This window comes from Dermacentor albipictus, chromosome 1 (genome assembly GCF_038994185.2).
Source record: "Dermacentor albipictus isolate Rhodes 1998 colony chromosome 1, USDA_Dalb.pri_finalv2, whole genome shotgun sequence".
In the NCBI taxonomy this organism is placed as follows: Eukaryota; Metazoa; Arthropoda; class Arachnida; order Ixodida; family Ixodidae; genus Dermacentor; species Dermacentor albipictus.
In genome coordinates, this window is record NC_091821.1 from 89,440,523 (window position 1) to 89,461,443 (window position 20,921).

Genomic DNA, 20,921 nt, shown 5'->3' on the forward strand with positions numbered 1-20,921 from the left:
ACATCCGGCAAATCCTCCTCCTCTGCCCCCTAGGACTCGCAGAGTCGAATCTAAGGTCGTGCCGCACAACACGAATACTGAAGCTTTGCCTGCGCTACCAAAGCGACAGCCCCCGCCACAGCTGAAGCCACAGCCGAAGCAATCGCCGGCGCCATGGCCGATGGACAGCTGATCGCACAGTTGAAGCCACAGCCGAAGTCACAGCCGAAGCCACAGCCGGAGCCACAGCCGGAGCAACAGTCACATCAAAGGATACAGCGCACTGCGATAGAGTCCACAGTGCCGACTCCCGATAAATTGTCCGAAGACAGGCAAGTGATTGTGATGCTTCGGTCCTTCATAAATACCCTTCGTGTCCTTTTCAGCAAGTTGCATGCTCCATCAACGCGAAGCGCGGTGCAAGGGCTGGAAGCTCTTAATATAGTGCTTGCAAGTCGCGAGTAAGCCCCATAGCTCACCCGCAGCCTCCTGTTCGCGGAACGACCACCAGCCCTTTGGTCATCCCAGATGTCATCAACGCAGATCATCAGTTATGGAACTCCACTTTGGTGTCACGGTGCTTCACTGCACACACAGTCATCACTTCCTTCCTCTTTTCTTCTTTCTATTCCCCCTTTCCCTTAACCCCAGTGTAGGGTAGCAAACCTGACGCTCGTCTGGTTGACCTCCCTGCATTTCCTCTCTTTGCTGTCTCTCTATTGTCTGCCTACTTCGGGTTAGAGAGGCACACCCGCACTTTTGCATGCGCTTCGCTACAAACAATCAGCATCCAGCGTGCACTGTGCCTACTTCCCCATACTATATCCTAAATCGACTGCACGACAGACCTAGAGTTCAGCGTCATCCTCACAAAAGGCTACTAGAACACTGCTGTGCTTTAAGACGGCTGCACTGCTCGACTGCCTATTATTGAGCAGTCGAGCAGTGCAGTTGAGCGAGCAGTCGAGTATTGGCAGTTATTATCCTGTCGGAGCAAGAATTCAGTCGATATTTTCAGAGCGTTCCGCTCCTGCCTGCTCCGCATGTTAGTCTGTTTGATTACTCTCAACGGCCGATTCCAGTGCTAGGTTGTTTCCAGGCAGACGTTCGGTTTAAAGGCCGCACAGCGTCGCTACGTTTTTATGTTGTTCATCGAGGAACTTGTCTGATCGGTCTTGACGGCACTAAAGCCTTGGATCTTCGCATTGAGGGTTCTGCTCTCAAGTGCTTATATACGTCCGTTGCTCCGCAGCCGACTGTTGTTGACCCGCTATCCTGTTCTATTTCCACACCGTCAAGCACGCAGCCCCGTAACAAAGCTCTTCCGCAAGCCTTAGCACATGAGTTCAGTTGACTTTTCAGTCCAGAGTTGGGTCTTGCTAAGGGGTTCACGCATCGCATCAAGACACGGCAAGGTGTGCAGCCTGTAACTTCGAAGCTTCGCCGTCTGCCGTATTCTCTCCGGTCACCAGTATCAAATGAGCTTCAGAGGTTGCTGAGCCTTGACATCATCGAGCGGACCGATGCTTCTGAATGGGTGTCCCCCATTGTTGTTGTTAACAAGAAAGATGGTAGTATCAGGATATGCGTAGACCTTCGAGAGCCGAACAAAGCTATTGTTCCAGACAGTTTCCCATCGCCCCATACAGAGGAGCTGCTTCACGCTTTGGTAGGCGCTACACACTTCTCCAAACTTGACTTTGCTTCCGCTTACCATCAGGTTCCCTTGCACCCTGACAGCAGGGATCTGACAGCTTTCATCACTCATGATGGCCTTTTCCGTTTTAAAAGAGTTTGCTTTGGGTTGGTTTCTGAGTGAGTGAGTGAAGTAACTTTATTTTGGTCCAGAGAAGACGCAGGGAAGACCCCGCGCCACCCGGCTAGTCCCACGTAGGGACCGCCAAGCCGAGCTTGACGGCCCGATCGCGGGCACTCTGGACGGCCAGGGTTTGGTCGTTGAGTTAGGGGCTGCCCAAGAGCGCAGCCCACCAATCCTCGCTGAAGGAGGAGCCGATGGCTTCACACTCCCACAACACATGGTCTAATGTTGCCCTTAGTCCAGAGACAGGGCAGTCCGCACTGGGATATCTTTCAGGGTATATGGCATGAAGAACCGCGAGGTTAGGGTATGCACGGGCTTGTAGAAGTCGAAGGGTAACCGCCTGCGCCCTACATAAGGCGGGGTGCGGGAGGGGGAAGACCCGTCTTGACAGATAGTAACGCGTGGTGATCTCATTAAACGTAAGCAAGGGTTCCCCGCGGGGCTGGGCGACTGCTGAGGCGGCGCGGTCAGTGAGTCCTCGCGCGGCCTCGTGTGTGCCCTCGTTAGGGTTAGAGGGAGAACCCTCAATCGACCCCAAGTGAGCGGGAAACCAAATGAGAGAATGCGGAGAGATACTTTTGGCACTTTGGAGAATGCGGAGGGCCTGGGGGGAGACCATACCGGTTTAGTAGGCCTTAATGGCTGCCTTGGAATCACTATATATTGCCTCTCTGCGACCATTGAGCACAGCCAGCGCGATTGCAACCTGTTCGGCTACCACGGGCCTCGAAGTGCGTACCGTAGCGCAGCAAGTGAGCCTTGAATTGGAGTCTACGATGGAGAAGGCGAATGCCTCTTGTTGGACATATGCCGCGGCATCCACGAAGCTTGCCTCAATGTGGTTATTGCGGACATGCTCGAGTAGAGATGTACCCCTGGCCCGACATCTGCCGACGTTGTTTGCGGGGTGCATATTGCGGGGAAGGGGCGCGATGTGCAGGTGAGACCTGATGTCGCTGGGAATCCGCACGGCGTCGGGGCACTGGTCGACAGGATTGAGGCCCATCTCGCCGAGTAACTTGCGGCCCGTCGGGGTGCCGGATAGCCTGAGCAGCTGTGAGTGCTCTTGTGCCTCGATAATTTCTTCGAGCATGTTGTGGACTCCGAGCTTCAACAGGTTTTCGGTGTGAGTGCTTGCAGGTAAGCCGAGGGCGAGCTTAAAGACCTTTCTGATGAGTGAATTGAGCTTGTTCCTCTCTGCAACATGCCAATTATGCATGGCCGCCGAGTATGAAAGGTGGCAGAGAACAAAAAGATGTATAATGCGGATGAGGTTGTCTTCCTTGATTCCCCGGTGCCTGTTGGTGACCCTCCGAATGAGGCCGAGAACCCTCCGTCTTGGCGGTGATCTTTCTGAGTGCGGTTCCATTGGCACCGTTAGACTCGATATACATCCCCAATATTCGGAGCGAGTCGACTCTGGGCACCGGAGACCAGTCACCAGTGAATAGCCGTATTTCGCTTTCGGACGCCGGTTTCCAATCACGACGGCCGCCGCCTCTGGGTCTTTTCTTGTAGAGAAGTAGCTCAGATTTCGATGGAGAACATCTGAGCCCAGTGGGGCGGAGGAAGCGCTCGGTCGCATCGATGGCGCTCTTCATGGCGGCTTCAACTTGGCCGTCGCTCCCGCCGACGCACCAGATGGTGATGTCATCTGCGTAGATGCTATGGTTGATTCCTTGAATCTTCGTGAGCTCCTTAGGAAGTCCGATCATTGCGATGTTAAATAATGTTGGCGAGATGACTGAGCCCTGAGGCGTGCTGCGTGAACCAAGGGTGATCTCTTGCGAAAGGTATCCTTCGATCTTGAGCTTGGCAGTTCTTTGGCTAAGGAAGGATCGGACGAAGTCGTAGGTCCTCTTCCCGTGCCCGAGGCTGGCAATAGACTGGAGAATGAACTCGTGTGAGATATTGTCGAACGCCTTCTGCAGGTCTAATCCAAGGATGGCTCTGGTACACTCTAAAAACTAAGGGAGTGCCGGGCACTCCCTTTGAGGGAGTAGCGGCTTGTCCCATATTTCACTCTCTTTTCGAGAGTAGATCGACCCTCTTTGAGAGAGAGTAGGTCAACTCCTGTTGACAGAGTTTTGTTACTCCACCGCAAGGGATTGCTAGTACTCTTCTGCAGAGTGATAATACTCTTCCCACAGGGAGTGCTAGTACTCTTCCGCAGAGTGGTAATATTCTCACCGTAGGGGTAATGGCACTCCACCAGACCGAGTACTTCTACTCCCCCAAACAGAGTGCTAGTACTCTTCCCAATACCCTCTTAGCGAAGTCCTGGCCACGCATGCAGGCAGGCAATCAGATCAAATTAGGGTCGCTGATACACCGTTCCCTATAGGCGGCTCCTCAGACTCAGTGGCCCAATTCCAAGCGACCTTCAGAATAGGCGTGAGCAATGTTATGCAGGATTTTAAAGTCATTTTTTCCTTGCTATTTGCTGCCTACCATGAGGCGTGACTGCTCGGAATCGGCCTATGCGTCCCGAACGCCACTGCGGAGAAAAAAAAAGCGAATTACCATTTAATCCGCAATTATCTTCGCACATTCCACAATCAGGAGACACATAATCTTATTAGAACACAATACTCAAGGGATTCACATAGATATGGAAAACCACATTGCTCGATACATCACGTGGATTCGAACCCGCGTACACTCGCATCTACACAATTCAAAGCACACAACCTAACCATTACACCACAGCGCCACCACGCGCAGTCGTGTTGTTTTAGAGGTTATATATATAACAAATGTATCTGATGAATCTGCTGCGGTGGGTGGAGTTTCTCTGCAGTGTGCTGTGCTGTTGTGTACTGAAATACGTTTGCGTTTGCATCATTTCCGTTCCTTGCTACGACTAACGAAGGAATACAACGTAGACGATGACGTGAGAACTATTCATGGCTTGTCGTCACCCCAGGAAAATAACAAATGTGCCGTTCAGCTCATGATCGAGTGCTTTTCCAGTCCATGCATTATATGTTCTCCGAAAATACGCAGATACAAAGTATCGTGCCAACCATCCACGTATGTGAATTTAAGTCGCGCATATACTGGTGAGCATTTCTGTTTATTTTTTCCGCCAGTTTCATTTGTATGTGGTTAACTGCGACGCCAGTACCAGGCATTTCGACGTGCCTCACGCTGCCGTGTAGGCGTTCTTTTCAAGTGCATTAGTTTAGAATTCGGTTCAGTCCGCTGTGAGCTGCTGTCCTGCATTAGCAGCGGATCGTTAGCGTTTTGAAGAGCATGCATTCCAGCATTTGGAGACTGCTTATGCCGATAGCCGCGTCACATGCATTGGCACGCATGTTTAAATGACTAATGTGTCCACTTGTTACGCGTGCACTGCTCGTATCCTGTGGCAGTGCTCGTTCTAAAAGCTTCGAAGACCATCTACATTCATACGTGTGTTCAATATATATGCACAGGATGGACTTGTCGGCTAGTTGGTTGAGCATTTTAGAAGAAACAGCGCAACGCAAGGACGACGCAAAAACATGGACCACACCACGAAGCACTGGTGTGGTTGATGCTTTTTTTCGTCCTGGTGTTTGCGCTGTTCCTTCTTGCACGATACACGCACACCACAGGTAGGCAAAAGTTTAGGAGCATAGGGCGTTAACTTTGTTTTCCCAGTTTCCTCTCGGTGCCAATGGCACAATGCGTTGCCCGGAATTGCGCACGCTTACCCTCATATTCAGAAATGCATCATAACTTGAAGCTCATGCTTGACTTGATCTAAATGACGCAAGCCGTGAACGCACCAAAAGAAAGGCAGTGAGCCTCTGGGGATGTTCGCACCAGGCGTCGTTTATATAAAGTCAAGCATGAGCTTTGTATTAAGATGCATTTCTGAATATGGGGGTTAGTCATCTACTTCTCACAGAAAATGTCGAAGAAACGCCCACCAAAACCAGGCACATTCGTAAACTTAACTAGGCAATACGAAGCTCCATAGAAAAAGAGTGGTATTAAAATCTTTCAGTATTTTTCTTTACTCCAATATGATGCTCTCTCGTGGCTTCCATGTATAGAGATAGTGCAGCGTTAGCTAAAAAGCATGAACTTCCAAACTCCATGCCAAAATGAGCTTGTAAAATTATTTAGGTGCTAGAATCCAGGGTTTGTAGCGATCCTTGAAAACCCTTTATTTCTAAAATGCCATTTTGAAGGCATTGAAAACCCTGGAATTTTTAGAAGTACTGGAAAGTCCTTAAATTTGTACACTTGGCTAGACTTAGCAGACATTGCCAAGCGTTTCTTTTTCCCTTCTGTGACACTCTTCGCATGTCACAGAGAATTGTCTGTGGAGGTAATAGAAGGAAAGCGACATCCTTAAAGTTGAAATTACAAAGGAGCTGCAGATACCAGTTTTAGGCACACGGAACCGGCGACAAATGTACTTGGAGGAGCAGAAACAGGAAGCTCAACAGTTGAGGCATTCAAAGAAAAGCCGTGATGAGTAAATCGAGAGCTACAGACACAATAAAAGGAAATTACAAATGACTTGCTTATTTGGTGGTGAAAAGCTGAGGCAACAGATGACATCACATACACTGTCAAACCAGACAGTATTCAAAAACTGCAAATGTTGCAGGTCCAAGTAGTTAATTGTGCTATTGCAGAAAAACTTTAGAGCGCTTTCTTGAAATGCTTCCTTGTGTGCGTTTAGTGATTGGCGGTGAAAGGCAAATTAGCAGTCGTTCAAATGTTTGAAATCAGTGAAATGTGATTTGTTTTGTTTTCTTTTGTTTGCATTAAAGTTAACGATGTTGTTGAACAAGTTATTGCCTGTCCAAACTACAAAACAAATCGCACGAGGTCCTTGAAGTTACTGTGTCGGGGCCTCGAAAGTTCTTGAAAACCATTGCATTTTTTTCTTCAATATTGCTACGAACCCAGTAGAACTGTCATGGAGTAAAAACCTTGGCTGAACAGGGGCTTATACGAAGAGCACAGGAAGACTAGAAATGCAGTAGTAGGCATGGAGGGCCCTGAAAAAAATGTGCCACATCTGCTCGTCTGCCTTATGTTTCTGCATTGACTGTCACATTTTTAATAGAAGTGCACTTACTGTTCTACTCCAATAAACGCAACATTACCAACTCCAGTGTGGGGCAGTCCTTCAGCCAGTGCAGAACTCTTTCTGTACATCCCTGTCAGTTCTGTCATTTTTCCAGCATTGTAGTACAAGATTTCTTAAACTGGTTTCGCAGAATATGAGCAGTATACTCTTAAATTAGCTGTTTATTTGTATACACAAGTTCAGGTCCTCAGTTTGGTTGCATGACAAATTGCCATACCTCAATAGATACAAGAAAAAATGTTATTAGAGTTTAATAAAATCCAAACAGTAATAATCACAACAATATAATGACATACATTTCTTTTGGTACGTATACAGCCCATGTCTTGGCACTGTATAAATTCAACTATACATCGCAAGTACTGTGTCCTGACCACTATTATTCACATGTGTAAAACCATCACAGCAATTCTTCAAAAAATATCACAGTGATTAGTGAAATACATTTTGTAACTGCTTTACATGAGCATAATGTATACAAATGGTCCCTGTGTACCTACACACGACTAGTGCCACCCGAGTACTATTACTCACAGGTGTAAAACCAACAAAGCAGTTCTTTAAAAATATCACAGCGCTTAGTGACGTACATGCTGTAACTCCCTTGTATGCTTAATACAAACAAGTGAGCACACAGAAAGATAGCAGTGCGCCTACATGGAAATACCACCGCCTCAATACTAATTCACAAGTGTACAACCAACCAAGCAGTTCTTTAAAGATGATCACAATGCTTAGTGACATACAATTTGTAACTAGCTTATATAAGATTTATACAAACATGAGAACATACCCAAAGCTACCGGCGCACCTACATGGAAGTGCGGCCATCTGAACACTATTATTTGCAAGTGTAAGCTCAACAGAACAGTTCGTTATAGTGACGCCCATTTTGTAACTGCCTTATACAAGCTTAGTGCAAGCACAAGAATGCGGAAAAAATAAATTAAAAACTTGCTCTATGAATACACAAACAGATCAACACAAATGGTAAACACCACTTTGAAGACACGTGACCAAAGCGCAAGTGCTGTGCCGGTTGAAACTGCCATCCACAAAAGCATTGAGCAATGCTTCAACCACACGCAATAAAGTGCTGAAAGACTGCATCTGTAACGTACCTATTTTAATTCAAATTTCTTGAATATAGGGCTCTCTTGGAGATAAGGCATCTGATCCAACTGACCTGATTTTACACCTGCTAAATGCATACAATGCACTCACATATAACTGGTAATAATAATTATAAGGCATTTAAAAACTTGATAGTATGATGAAGATGCATGACTAGAAAAGTTCTGTCGCCCTCGTACTTGTTAAAAAGGTGTAAGTACGACACATGTTCTTTTTTTCCGCAATTTTTGCATTAATGGACACCCGGGAACCTCGAACCCACAAAAAAAGAAAATACTGCTGTGTTAATAGTGTTGTGAATAATTTTTTGTGAAAGCTTTTTACAGACAAGTTGCAGTCTCGTTTCTGGAGGTTGAGCTGTATCATGCAAAATAACATGGAAAGTGGTCACATGGGAGCATGACACTATGCCATAATGTTCGTTTCAGTTGACTCTCTTGCCCTACAAGTCAGTGCTCACTGTGACCAGTGATGGAACAGCAGTGTCTGTGTGATTTTCATCACACTTCTGTCCCATGCCATCTTTACCAGAGTTGGCGGCACATAGATACCCAAATTTCAATAGTGTTGCTTTCTCAGGTGGTTGTTTTTGATTTGCTCAATATCAGTTGGCACTTCAGCTGCATCAAACTTCTTTTTTACCTCTTCAACAACACCATAAACAACAATCTTATGACACCTGTGTTGTCCTTCTAGTTGCCTACAAAGACCAGTTAATCTAGCAACAACACTGACAGTCTCTACTATCTTCTAATGGGGAAGAGGTGTGTCCCACCATGTGTTCCACGTTGTTGTCGCTATGTGGGCTGGCTGGGGAGGCAACAACTGTAATATGTTTGCATATTTTAAAGTGATGCTTGTACTGTGTTATAACACCTAACTTAGTCTCGCACTTGCTGCACAAGAACACTGGCTCACAGTCATGGTGAAAAGCTTTTGTATGTTGAGCAAATGCACTACAAAAAAAGTCACAGTGATAGCACACATGTTGCTCTACCAGGCCTGGTGCGGTTCCTTCTGACACTGCTGCTGATGCTGACACACTGCTGCTTGCCTCGTACACTGTTGCAGCTGCAGTAGACATGGCCGTCTCTGTATCTATTGCTGCCGTGCCACCTGTCATGGTAACTTCAGGTGGTATCGGGCTCACTTCTGCAACAGAGATGTCGTTTGCCCCTTGAGAGCTCTCGTCATCAGGGCCAATAATTTCGTAGGCATTGTCTCCTGCATCGAAGAACCAATAAGAACAGCCTGAATTAATAAACATAGCTCTAAGAAGTACGGACATCAAAACTTAACCACAAGCTTTGCACATCAGTGACCAGGCTTAAGGAATAATACTTGCAGGAGGAGTTACACAATTGTGTGCGTACATTACAGTTAAGCCTCATTAGAAGAGATACTCAAGAGGCACGGGAAACATGTCTCTCGAAACCAAAAATTTTAAAACACTGAGGAGCCAGACTAGATCAGCTTATTATGCATCATCACTAAAGTATGTTTAGATATATCTGAAGGAATAATTGCTCAGGGTGGCTTGAAGGGCCCCTAAACCACTTGACATTTTTTGAACATTTCAAGTAAACATGCGCATCAAAATCACAATGGCGTCACAATTGACGACGCCAAACGCCACAATATGACGAAAACGACCCCATGCGCCTGTCTGGACCTATCCTGCACCCCCCAGTTTGTCCTGACATCATCAGGCTGTCTCTGATGATGTCACCAGTTTCCAGTGCTGTCGATTGGTCGAACGAAAGTGTACGACTGCCGGCGAGGCCTGCAAGCAAATACACACTCCTTCCTCGTCGCGTTGCTCGCGATGCCATTGTGGGCAGCCAATGGGGGCAAAGAACAGAAATGCCAACGGAAGGGTCTCCCTATGAGGCTCTTCAACTAGAGTCACCATACAGTTCCATTGTATTGGCAAGGTCATTAGCGCCACCCCTCGCAGGATGACGGGCCTGCGCGGCAGCAACAGAGCTCGTTGGTGATGGCCTGTCCCGTAACATTTGGAGGTGTACTAGGCGAGGAAAAGACGATACTGTCCAGATGGCGTGTACCAGATGAAAGAGTAAAATGAGCGGGGACTACTTTTCGATAATCAAACACGTAGCTCCACTATTACTGCACCGTTTTGAAAAATTCTCGTGGCTACGTGTTCGTTGCCTTAACATGTACAACTGCAACACCGCAACTGAATTTCAACCTCGGTGGTTTAGGGGCCCTTTAAAGAAGACATTCACAGCTTTTTAGTGACTGTAGATTGTGTTAGCTTCCTCCCTAACTTCTGGAAGTTAAACACTTCACTTTGCAAGCCTTGTTGCTCGCAGTGCCTTTGAGGTGCTCTTAGACGCTCGTCAGCTTCAACTGTCGACACTTTCTGCCCTGCACTGTCCTCGTTGCCCTCCTTTTCTAGTTCATGCTAAAGAGACATGCACACTTGACCTGTGTGAGGATTGAGTGATCATTACGCCCTTCGGAGCACACAAGGTGCATGAAGTGAATGTGTCTGGGTTGTGTCCCTTCGAAGTAGTGAATACTTAAAAAGTCGTTAGTAACAAAGGTGACTCTTGTGTACAGTGTTGTTAATGTGGCAAACCAACCAAACCTTTTTCAGATGTCTCTTACAACCAAGTGTATCTTGTAATGAGATTCTACTGTACTGAATATTTTTCATCTATGGATCATCTGCATGTACATATAGTCACAAAGACATGCTGTGTGGAATGGCGAATTAGGAAAAAGCTCGTACTCTTACTTTTTGTCCCCAACATAAGCAGCTGATAATATGATAAAAAGCAGGTAATGAGGCAAGCATGGAACATAATCCTTCAGCTCTAAACAGTTTTTTGGGCCCGCATCATTCCCTCATGACATAAGGAAACAACTTGATTGCAGTAATGGCTGCATGTGATCTGAGTTTATTGAAACAAACAATACGTAAGGTTGCCCTGTATGTAATTTTATCAGTGCTTTTTAGATGTCCTGCTGGCAATCCTGGCTGCACAATGTTTCTCATGCTTTTTGGCACGATTACTTTATTTTCCACTCCACTCTTTTTTCTGGTTTTATCCCCTTTCCCTTCCCCCTTGCATAAAATAGCACACCTGAAGTATCAAACCTGTTGAATTATTGTGTGTATCATACCTGTTAACATGCGGGCTTCTCTGTGGTCTGTGTTGTATTTTTGCGCTGTACAAGTCAATTCGAAATGAAAGATAGAATGTCCCTGATTTTAGTTTAATTGTATGTGTGTGTATATATATATATATATATATATGTCTCTCTCATGTTTTGAAATATATGTACATTCAGGAGTGCCTGCATGCTCTTCTCCCCTGCTCCAGTGACGAAAAGGAGAGCCTTTTTATGTAGCATAGTAAAACATTCACATGTTTTCGCTGTGCCCATTACATCACTTATCATATGGATCTGTCACAATACAGAGTAGCAGTGGTCTATAATACTAACTCATCCCAACAAAACTATAGATTAGCACATACCGACATGCTGTGAAACAGCTGTTGCAAAGCCGCTGGTGCTGGCAATTTCCGCAGCACTGCAGTGGTACAGCCGAGTGCCACCTGTATAGTGACAAATGCACATGCATGTTAGCAACTCACTAGTTGCTGATGGTTTCATAAGCTTTACACTACACAATAAAGTAATCTAGACAACTTTGTTGGAACAAATACACATAATTAGGACACCACTTAAAGACTAACACGATTAATTGCCCCCAATCTCTCTCACTAAGGGATGATACTACTGAAACATCGGTGGAGAGCTCAGATTAACACAGTCCATAAAGGACAAACTTTCTTTGAGGAAAACAGTTATAACAGCGGTTAGTTTTCTTGATCATCTTATGTGCTAGCTTTAATTTAAATGTCATGCAGTACTATAAAATATGAAGTGCCGCATTTCTAGCAGCAGAAGGCGTCATCAGCCTCATGGTACAACTGATTTTTGCACTGTTTGTGTCAGTGAGCCGACACATACAAAGAAAACCGAATTCACACATACATATACAGTGCCAAGTGCACTCCTCCTTCTGAAAACGCAGCCGCCAGTTACAATGCTGCTGAAAGGAAAGGTTATATAGAGTGCGAGACTGCATGGAACTACCACTTATGACTGTAAGTGTATGATCTGCTGATTGGAGAGGTAGTCACATGCTATTTCTAGTCTCTTTTGGAAGCATTACTAAAGGATGAAATAAAATCTATTCATAAGTCATGAATTTCACGCATCCACGGTTTGGTTAAATAACTTGTGAGAAAAAGACATGTTTACCTGGAAGAGCAACCTTTTTTTCCTGCTGCAAAATTTTCCTTCGAATTAATGAAATAACTTTACAGCGTCATAATATATTGTGTTTCTCGCAACTACTTCCCAGCAGTGGCGAGTTACAGTGTTTATATCTGACTCATTGGGCGACAATACTGCCAAACACAACTGCTTCACGAACACGAGAACACGTCCCTCGCAGAGAATAGCAACCATATATGCCTCTGTGAGACATGATCGCACCTTTGTGGTCAAAATGTACATTAGAACGACACCACCATCTGATTAAAAAAAAAGCCTCAGTACAAGGCAGCAGCCAACTGCATAATGTGAAATTCCAACTGATGTCCACTTACTGGTGGCCTGTGTTCGAGTCACTTCTGGCAGTTGACTGGGTGCTGAGAAATGCACGTCCTGGGTTGTCCCTACAAAACATACAGGGTTATGTCAAATGTTGAAAATATATATACACCGGCATTTCATAAGTTGCAAAACAAATGAGTAAACTAATAAACAACTGTAATGTAAACAGAGTACACATAAGATAGGCTGTCAACTGGTAATGCATTACGTGAAAAACCTAATGCATAGGAAAGACTATATCTATACACACGAAGCTGACGCACAATTTAATTCACTCTAGGTTTTTCCGTGCAGTATATTCAAATTATTATGTCTAGTGGTTAGAACAAAATTAGTGTAAATTACGCACTAAATTATGTACCCTGGAAAACTTTTCTTCAGTATGCACCTGTATGCACTTCGAATGAGTAGCGTTGTAAAATTTACGTACATAGCATTTAACATGGTTGCTGAACACGGATTTCCTTTGCCCTGTGTCGTGTAAAGTGAGCTACATATATCTGCCTCCCCCACCCCTTTTTGTACTAGCCATACTGCGTGCCATTGCACTTATACGCACGTCAATAAACCTTACGACACAGAAATAAAAAAAAGTGCCAATCACCCATGCCTGCATGTTGTAGTGGGCCTAACCTAACCAAGCATGGGCTGTTGCTTTTTATAGTAAACACAGGCACCGTGCTCATTGCAAGTATGTATCATGTCACTAAGCAAATACGCAATTTCATTGTACCACTATTTTTTTATCACATGGATGTATCTGTTGAGAGGCAAGACAAAAAGCAGTCACTTCTCAGAACTAATCAGCTTTTTTAAAACACATTTCTAACTTTTCAATGACACTTGCTGCTATGTGTTTGTCTCCAGAGAACATACTTGATTTGACTTTCCAATCGGAGACATGACATAAGTATACCATGTTAAGATGACTGCCTGGAGCACGTGAGAATTTTCATCTTGGTGTAACATACTGTATCTTGATTTTGGTTACATTTGGTCAAATGGTACACCCAATATACCCACATACTAGTTTTCTTGTCCAAATTGCATGGCAATGTATTTTGATTTTTTGGCATTGGCTCCTCTGCACTACGCTCCACTGGCTCTTTCACATCCTCGTGTCCTTGCAGCTGCCTTCTTGAGTTATATAAAGCGGGTGCCTGAAAAATATCGTATGCGAAAGTCAACACAAGGGCATGGTGCAAAACAACATCAAGACAGTCAAGGCCATGGCAATAAAAGAAAGTCTTAGCTCTTAGTCTTCTTAGTGAAATGCATGCAAAACATCCAAATGACTGCAACAGTCAACTGCTAAATTAACTTCAATTTTAGATTTACACAAAAAAGAAATAACGGACAGTTCATCCTCGTTCGGCACGAATGTTAAAATACTCCTGCTAATGAATAGAATATTGGTCATTTTCAGACATCATAGGTCTGCCATGAGCCTGGTGTATCGCAAACACCATTTGTGACACATCCTAAGCACGTGCCCAGTGTGCCCCCCGCACCATCCCTGGTTGTGCCATTGCTGAAGCCATAATTTGAGGATTATAGCTGCAAACATGATGCTCAGTAGGGATGAAAATATTGTCCTTCAGTTCAATGGATATATGGATGTTCCTATAAAAAAGGGCAACGAGGCTTGTTATGGCAAGCTTACCCACATTTCAATACTAACAAGAAAGTTCACTGCGGCCTGCATCTAAGCTTACTAAAAAGCATGAACTTATTTTCATGTATGAGGTGCACAATGGAGTTCATTTTTGACAGACCCGACTACTGCTGCAGTTTGAAATCTAGCATTTTAGATTCTTGAAGGCATGTAAAAGTTGCAGTTAAACCGCAGTTATTGGTTTATTACACCAACCTATTGTTCTGTGTACGACAGACTGGTTACACGGAATTAAAGCAACATTTTATTTTCATATTTTATTTCTCTACTAAAAATATTAAAGCGATAAACACATTTTGATCTGCCATGCAGTAGCAAAATGCACACATTACGCTTGTAACCCCCAAAGGAAGGCTGATTTAGCTATTCATATGACATAACTCTGACACGCCAACTCATAGTAGCAAATGCACAGGCATGTCCAAAACAATAAGCGTATGCAAAGCGCCCTTGCAATTGTAATTCCACACAGCAGCCGTTATATTCGATGCCGATGCATAACTAGCTGCTCGACAATTCACCGAGTTCGTAGACATAAGCATCCTTTCAGTTTCGCACCATGCACTAAAACCGCAACAGGAGACAAAGCCAGACCTACCTATAACCACACCATTTTAATACATGAGCAAAAACAGTTCAGTCTTAGGGATAAACACTGTGAGAGCGATTTAGTGCGCGACGGCGATGAGCGACAAAACGGGCCGTCGCTTGAACAGATGGCTTGGTTCTGGAAATCTAGAAATCATCGCTCGTTGCCCGAAAGTGCTATGAGCGACTAGCCTATAGCACGAAGCCGGAACTAGATGTACTACATACATCGCTCAAATACTACCGATTGTAGCGCGGAACGAGCAAATGATTCAATTTTTATACGTGCAAGGATAAGAACCTACGGCAAGACCTCCGGAAATATTTTATGCTACTTTTTTAGTAAAATACATCAACGTAAATTACTAAAGCACGCGTCACGCGTGATTGCAGCCCTCATGCCGGCAACACCGGGGAGGCGTCGCTCAATATCGTCGCTCGCACGGAGTACGACTTGTAGGCGACGAGCGAACGCGACAGCCATCTCCATCGCGTCGCTTGTAGCTGCCGCGCGCAAGATCGCTTATATGGGGTTCGTACTTTTTTCAGCATAAAACATGGATTCCTCATGCGTTTTCAGTAAGTTCAAGATAACGCGCCCAACTGACCTCTTGCAGCATGCAGCTGAATGCCTGCGGCAAAGTTTCTAACTAGCACTGGTGCTGCACGTAACTTCAGTGGTCGCAGTTTCCCCCTGCGCGAGACACCGTCAAGCGCGCGGTTCATTTATAAAGAAAGCATGCTGCCAGCAAAATGACGCCTTCTGTTATGTGATTCCTTAGTTCAACAGCGTTCCGTACACAGTAGACTGCTAAACTGAATAAATTCAAACAAACAAAACGCACGCTAATCACGCTCCGCATAGGCTCGGAATCACGGGCTGGTGAACGAACCATTTTAAGCGTCCTCTCGCCTGGCGTCTTATTGAACATACCATAGTTCTGGCAGCGTTTGCGATCTTTAAAACTCTTACGGACAACGGCAACGTGATAAAATCACATGCAGTTATCGCGACGACTGGCTTTTTCGATTGACATGGAGAGACACAGCGCGTATGCCTAGTCCTTTGTCAATCGCGTCGGCTAAGCGCAGCGACGACTTCCTGGCGATAGCATGACATATACGTAGAATGTGCACCTAAGTTAGAATTCACTTACCGTGGATTATTTGCTGTTATATCCAAGGCATGACGAACGACTGTCGTGTTTTCGTAGCGACGCGAGATGGCTGACATACGATCTCCTTTGGCTGGCCTTCGCGGCGGCGGTGCAGCTCGCTGTAGGGATCACCTTTCTCTGGCGCTGTGTTGTTCCGCGATCTTGAGCGCGCGCGCGCGGTGGAGCAAAACCGAGTGAAAAAGTAGAGCGCTCGCTACGCGTTCCTTTGAACTGCGGCGGTCTGTTCTCTTAGAAGCAACTGCATGTAATAAAGCCACAATTAGGTTTCTGGCCTCCTGGAACAAAATCCCGCCGGGCAGATGTCCTATTCTGCCGTCTAAGAATAGGACACACTTTTGGCACACATAACTTCTTACACACGGGAAACGAGCCTCCAACCTGTGGTAGATGCGGGGAGAGGCTGACCGTCCTCCACGTCCTACTGGAGTGTCGGGAAGCCGAATCCGAAAGAAAAAAAAACATTTTCTCTTAGCATACGGGCACCACATCCCCCTTCATCCTGTTATGTTACTTGGGCCAGAACCACTCTTTGACATCAACGCCGTCCTAGGTTTTTTGAAAGATGTTGTGTTGCATGTTATTAGCCCCACACGTTCGTAGCGCTTCCTCTCTTCAGAGGATGCCGCTGCGATAATTATTTTGAATAGCACATGCCTCTAGGCCCTTGTGGTTCAAGGGCTCTGGCGAGGCAGTAGTGCTGTAAGCAATTTAACATCTCGCATATTTTAAACAATGCATCATTCCTTTACGATGGATTTTAATGTTCATAGTATTCGTCATTAGTCATCGCCATAATTTTATAGCACGTAGATTTTACGCACTTTACAGCGACTATTTTTAGGCCGCTTTACGGCCAAGTCACACCTTCCATAATACATCGTTAACATTACCACTTGTCATGACGCTCTTTGGCCCCACCTGGCCCTTGCGCCACAAGACACCACACAGCATCATCATCTTAGAAGCAAAACGATGTGTTCTTTGCTCAGCGTGCATGAATGATACATTGCCATGTTCGGGGCCAGCCACCTATACAGTTGAAGCAGAAGATTACGCTACGTTTTGTTCTCTATTGCCGCAAGAGTAGTTCTACTCTCTCTCTCTGAAGGGGAGAGTGAAAAGCACATTTCACTCTCTCCTTGGTGACAGAGTGAACAATGCATTTCACTCTCCTCGACATTTTGTGAGAGTAAAACGACGCTTTGAAGAGTGAACAGGCCGCTTCACTCCTGCGATACCCTTCCTAGTTTTTAGAGTGTATCACCCGTGCTCCGGTCGATGATCTGATGCTTTATCAGCTTCATGGCGTCCTGTGTCGAGAGGCCGGCTCTGAAACCAATCATATTGTGGGTGTACATGTCATTGGCCTCGATGTGCACCTTGAGCCGGTTGAGCAGGGCATGCTCTGCAACCTTACCGACACACGACGTCAGGGAAATTGGTCTTAGATTCTTTATTCCTGGTGCTTTACCGGGTTTGGGGATGAGTACCGTGCAGGCCGCCTTCCACTGTGTGGGGACCTGTCCACTACGCCAGACTTCATTAATCCTTTCAGTGAGGAATTCGATCGACTCATCATCGAGATTCCTCAGCATCCTGTTAGTGACGGTTTCTGCCCCAGCGGCATTTCAGAAGATGATGGCGACAATCCTTGACCGCTGCCCTGGCGTGTTGTTCTACATTGATGATGTCATCATTTTTTGGCAAAACCGCAGAAGAACACCTTTGAAACTTGAAGACCGTGCTGCAAAAGATCAAGAACGCAGGTCTGAAACTGAACAACAAATGCCTTTTCGACGTTCCAGAACTTGCCTTTCTTGGGCACAAGGTCACTGCACGTGGTATCTCGCCACTTCTAGAGAAAGTAGACTCCATAGTTAACACACCAGTGCCAACTGATGTGGCCACCCTTTGTTCGTTCCTGGGTCTCGTGGAATACTACTCCAAGTTTGTTCCACACTTGGCACAAGTGGTTGAGCCTATGAGAGTCTTACTTCGCAAAAATGAGCCATTCATCTGGTCTGCCGAAGCACACAGCAGTTTCCGGAGGGTCAAGGAAATGCTTTCGTCGAGTACAGTCCTCCAGATGTTCGATCCGTCATTGCCAGTCATTGTGTCGACCGACGCGTCCGACTGTGGGCTGGGAGCAGTCCTGCAGCAACAAAGTGGCCACGAGCTCCGCACAGTCGCTTTGTCATCTCGTACACTGTCACCTGCAGAGAGAAAATATTCAGTCGGTGAACGAGAAGCTCTTGCGTGCATTTGGGCGCGTGAGCGATGGCACACGTACCTTTGGTGTCCTTTCTGTCGTCACAAGGACATGGAAGAAGGCCACTCCGAATTGCACGCTGGAGTGCACGACTGCTTTGCTACAATTTCACTGTTGAATACCGCAAGGGGTCGACAAACACTGCAGCAGATGCACTTTCTCGGCTGCCAGCACCTACCTCGGAGGCAGAGATTGCTAATGAGGAAGAATTTGTCTCGTTCATTGAGCCAGCCTGCGTGACAAAGAAGAAGTTCGGGCAGGCCGCCCTCGCCGACAGTTGCCTGGAAACCATCAAGTCATTCGTGCTGAGTTCTTGGCCGCCAAAGAAGTCCATACCAGAAGAGGCGAAACCGTTCTACGCCGTTCGGGAAGAACTTTCTGTTGTTGATAACCTGCTACTGCGTGGAGAGCGCCTCGTTGTTCCGTCCTCCCTCATGGCTCAGATCATCGGCATTGGTATCACGCGCATGAAAACGCGACTGCGTGAGCGGTTCTGGTGGCCACGAATGGATAAGCAAGTGGAAACGACATTAAAAAACTGCAATATCTGCCTGGAGGCAGATAAGTCCGCCAAAACATCACCAGCACCGTTGCAACCTGTTGAATGGCCTGAGCGATCGTGGCAAAAGCCTGGCCTAGACATTGTTGGTCCTTTGGAGCATGCAGCTTACAACAGCAGATTTGCTGTAACGCTTGTTGACTACCATTCTAAATGGCCAGAGGTGTATTTTTGCAGCGGAGTGTCCACGAGCACCGTGAAAGACTTTTTAACAAGTGTTTTTGCCCGTGAAGGCTACCCAGAAGGGATTGTTTGTGACAATGGACCTCAGTTCACTTCGCGTGAGTTCATTACTTTCCCGCAAAACAGAGGCATCAGTCTTTCACATTCTTCGGTATACTACCCCCGAGCCAATGGGCAAATAGAACGTTTTAATCGCACATTGAAGAATTTCATTCAAGTTTCACTCCTCGAAAGACGACCACTCCGGCAAGCTGTCACAGAATACCTTGCCATTTACCGCTGTACTCCGCACGCCACCACCGGGGTCACCCCAGCAGTCCTGCTGCATGGTAGAATGCCCCGAACCAGGCTGGATGTCGTGGGTTTCTCAGCACCAGCATTTGCTGAAGACCCAGCCAAGGAGTTGGCGCGACTTCGTCAAACGGTCAGGCGTCAGCAGCAAAGCAGCAAGCACTACACGGACAAAAGGAGAGCCGCCAAGAAGACTAAGATAGCCGTAGGCGATTTTGTCCGTATCAAAAAACCGTCCGTTCGGTTCAAGGGAGACTGCGCCTTTTGTTCACCAACTGAGGTGATCAAGAGGAGGGGACCAGCCTCTTTCCGACTTGGAGACGGCTGTACGTAGAATGCCTCCAAGCTTTCCAGGGTTCCGGAGAGGGGCACCTGGGAACCAGGCCCACCTGCCACGCCGCAGCCGCGGTCTCCTGATGCGCTGCAGCCCACCACGTCGCAGCTTCCTGATCTGCTGCAACCTGCCACGCCGCAGCCGCGGTCTCCCGATGTGCTGCAGCCTGCCGTGCTACAGCCTCCTCCCCCCAGGACGCAGGCACTGTCTCCTGGCATACCGCAGGAGCAGTCAACGAGCCCGTCGCCAGTGCGACGTCTAACGCGGCCGACCCGAGAGCGCCGGCCACCGGCCTGGCTCCAAGACTATCAGACCAATTAGTTGGCGGTCTCACATTGTGTACATAGGTTGTAAATATGTGCAAATAAGTGCAGTGCGCATGCTTTGGAGTTTTCCTTACTAATATTTACTAACAAATAACCACTAAAGATAAGGGAGGGAATATGTTATATTTAGTTTCGTCATTCATTTCAGTTCTTTATTCCCCAGGGGGCGTTTCTGTTCTTCATTATATATATTGGTTGTATATGTTAAAAAAGGGTTTTTTACTTCGGGACGGCTGGAGTCTGACTTCCACCTTCGGTCAATACCACACGAGCGCTGTCGTGTGTGCGCGCGTATCAACCCTTGTCGCTTGCCACTTTACAATTCTCCCTTCCCCTTTGACTTCTGGCAGCATAGGGTTAGCAATCTGGTTACTCTTCTTGAATATTATTCACTTTCTCTATCTCTCTATCTCACTATTCCAATTGATGGCGACGCCCACGCATGTGCTTGCTCGCCGTAGTTGCGTTACGCACACCAAGTCGTCGTCGTCGTCGTCGTCGTCGTCGTCGTCATCATAATCATCATCATCATCAGCAGCAGCAGCCTGGCTGCACTCACTGCAGGGCAAAGGCCTCTCCCCTGCTTCTCCAACTACCCCGGTCATGTGCTAATCGTGGCAATGTTGTCCGTGCAAACTTCTTAATCTCATCCGCCCACCTAACTTTCTTCAGCCCCCTGCTACGCTTCCCTTCTCTTGCAATCCAGTGCGTAACCCTTAATGACCATTGGTTATCATCCCTCCTCGTTACATGCCCTGCCCATACCCATTTCTTTTTCTTGATTTCAACTAAGATGTCATTAACTCCCGTTTTTTTCTCTCACCCAATC

General features: G+C 46.4%; 1 protein-coding gene and 1 long non-coding RNA gene across 3 annotated transcripts in view; one reads left to right on the plus strand and one right to left on the minus strand.

Moving 5' to 3' along the window:
* Positions 1-20,921, plus strand: part of LOC139057269 (phosrestin-2-like) — a 789,714-nt gene that overhangs the window by 442,454 nt on the left and 326,339 nt on the right. The window lies entirely within an intron of this gene.
* On the minus strand, positions 7,132-16,299 carry LOC139048722 (uncharacterized). 2 transcript variants are annotated; one of them, XR_011507867.1, is made up of 5 exons: positions 16,110-16,290; positions 13,717-13,849; positions 12,683-12,751; positions 11,540-11,620; positions 7,132-9,254 (listed from the first exon to the last, which is right to left on the minus strand). It is a non-coding gene; the product is annotated as an uncharacterized lncRNA (long non-coding RNA). The 2 variants fall into 2 exon arrangements; XR_011507866.1 differs by having other exon boundaries at positions 12,683-13,849; positions 16,110-16,299.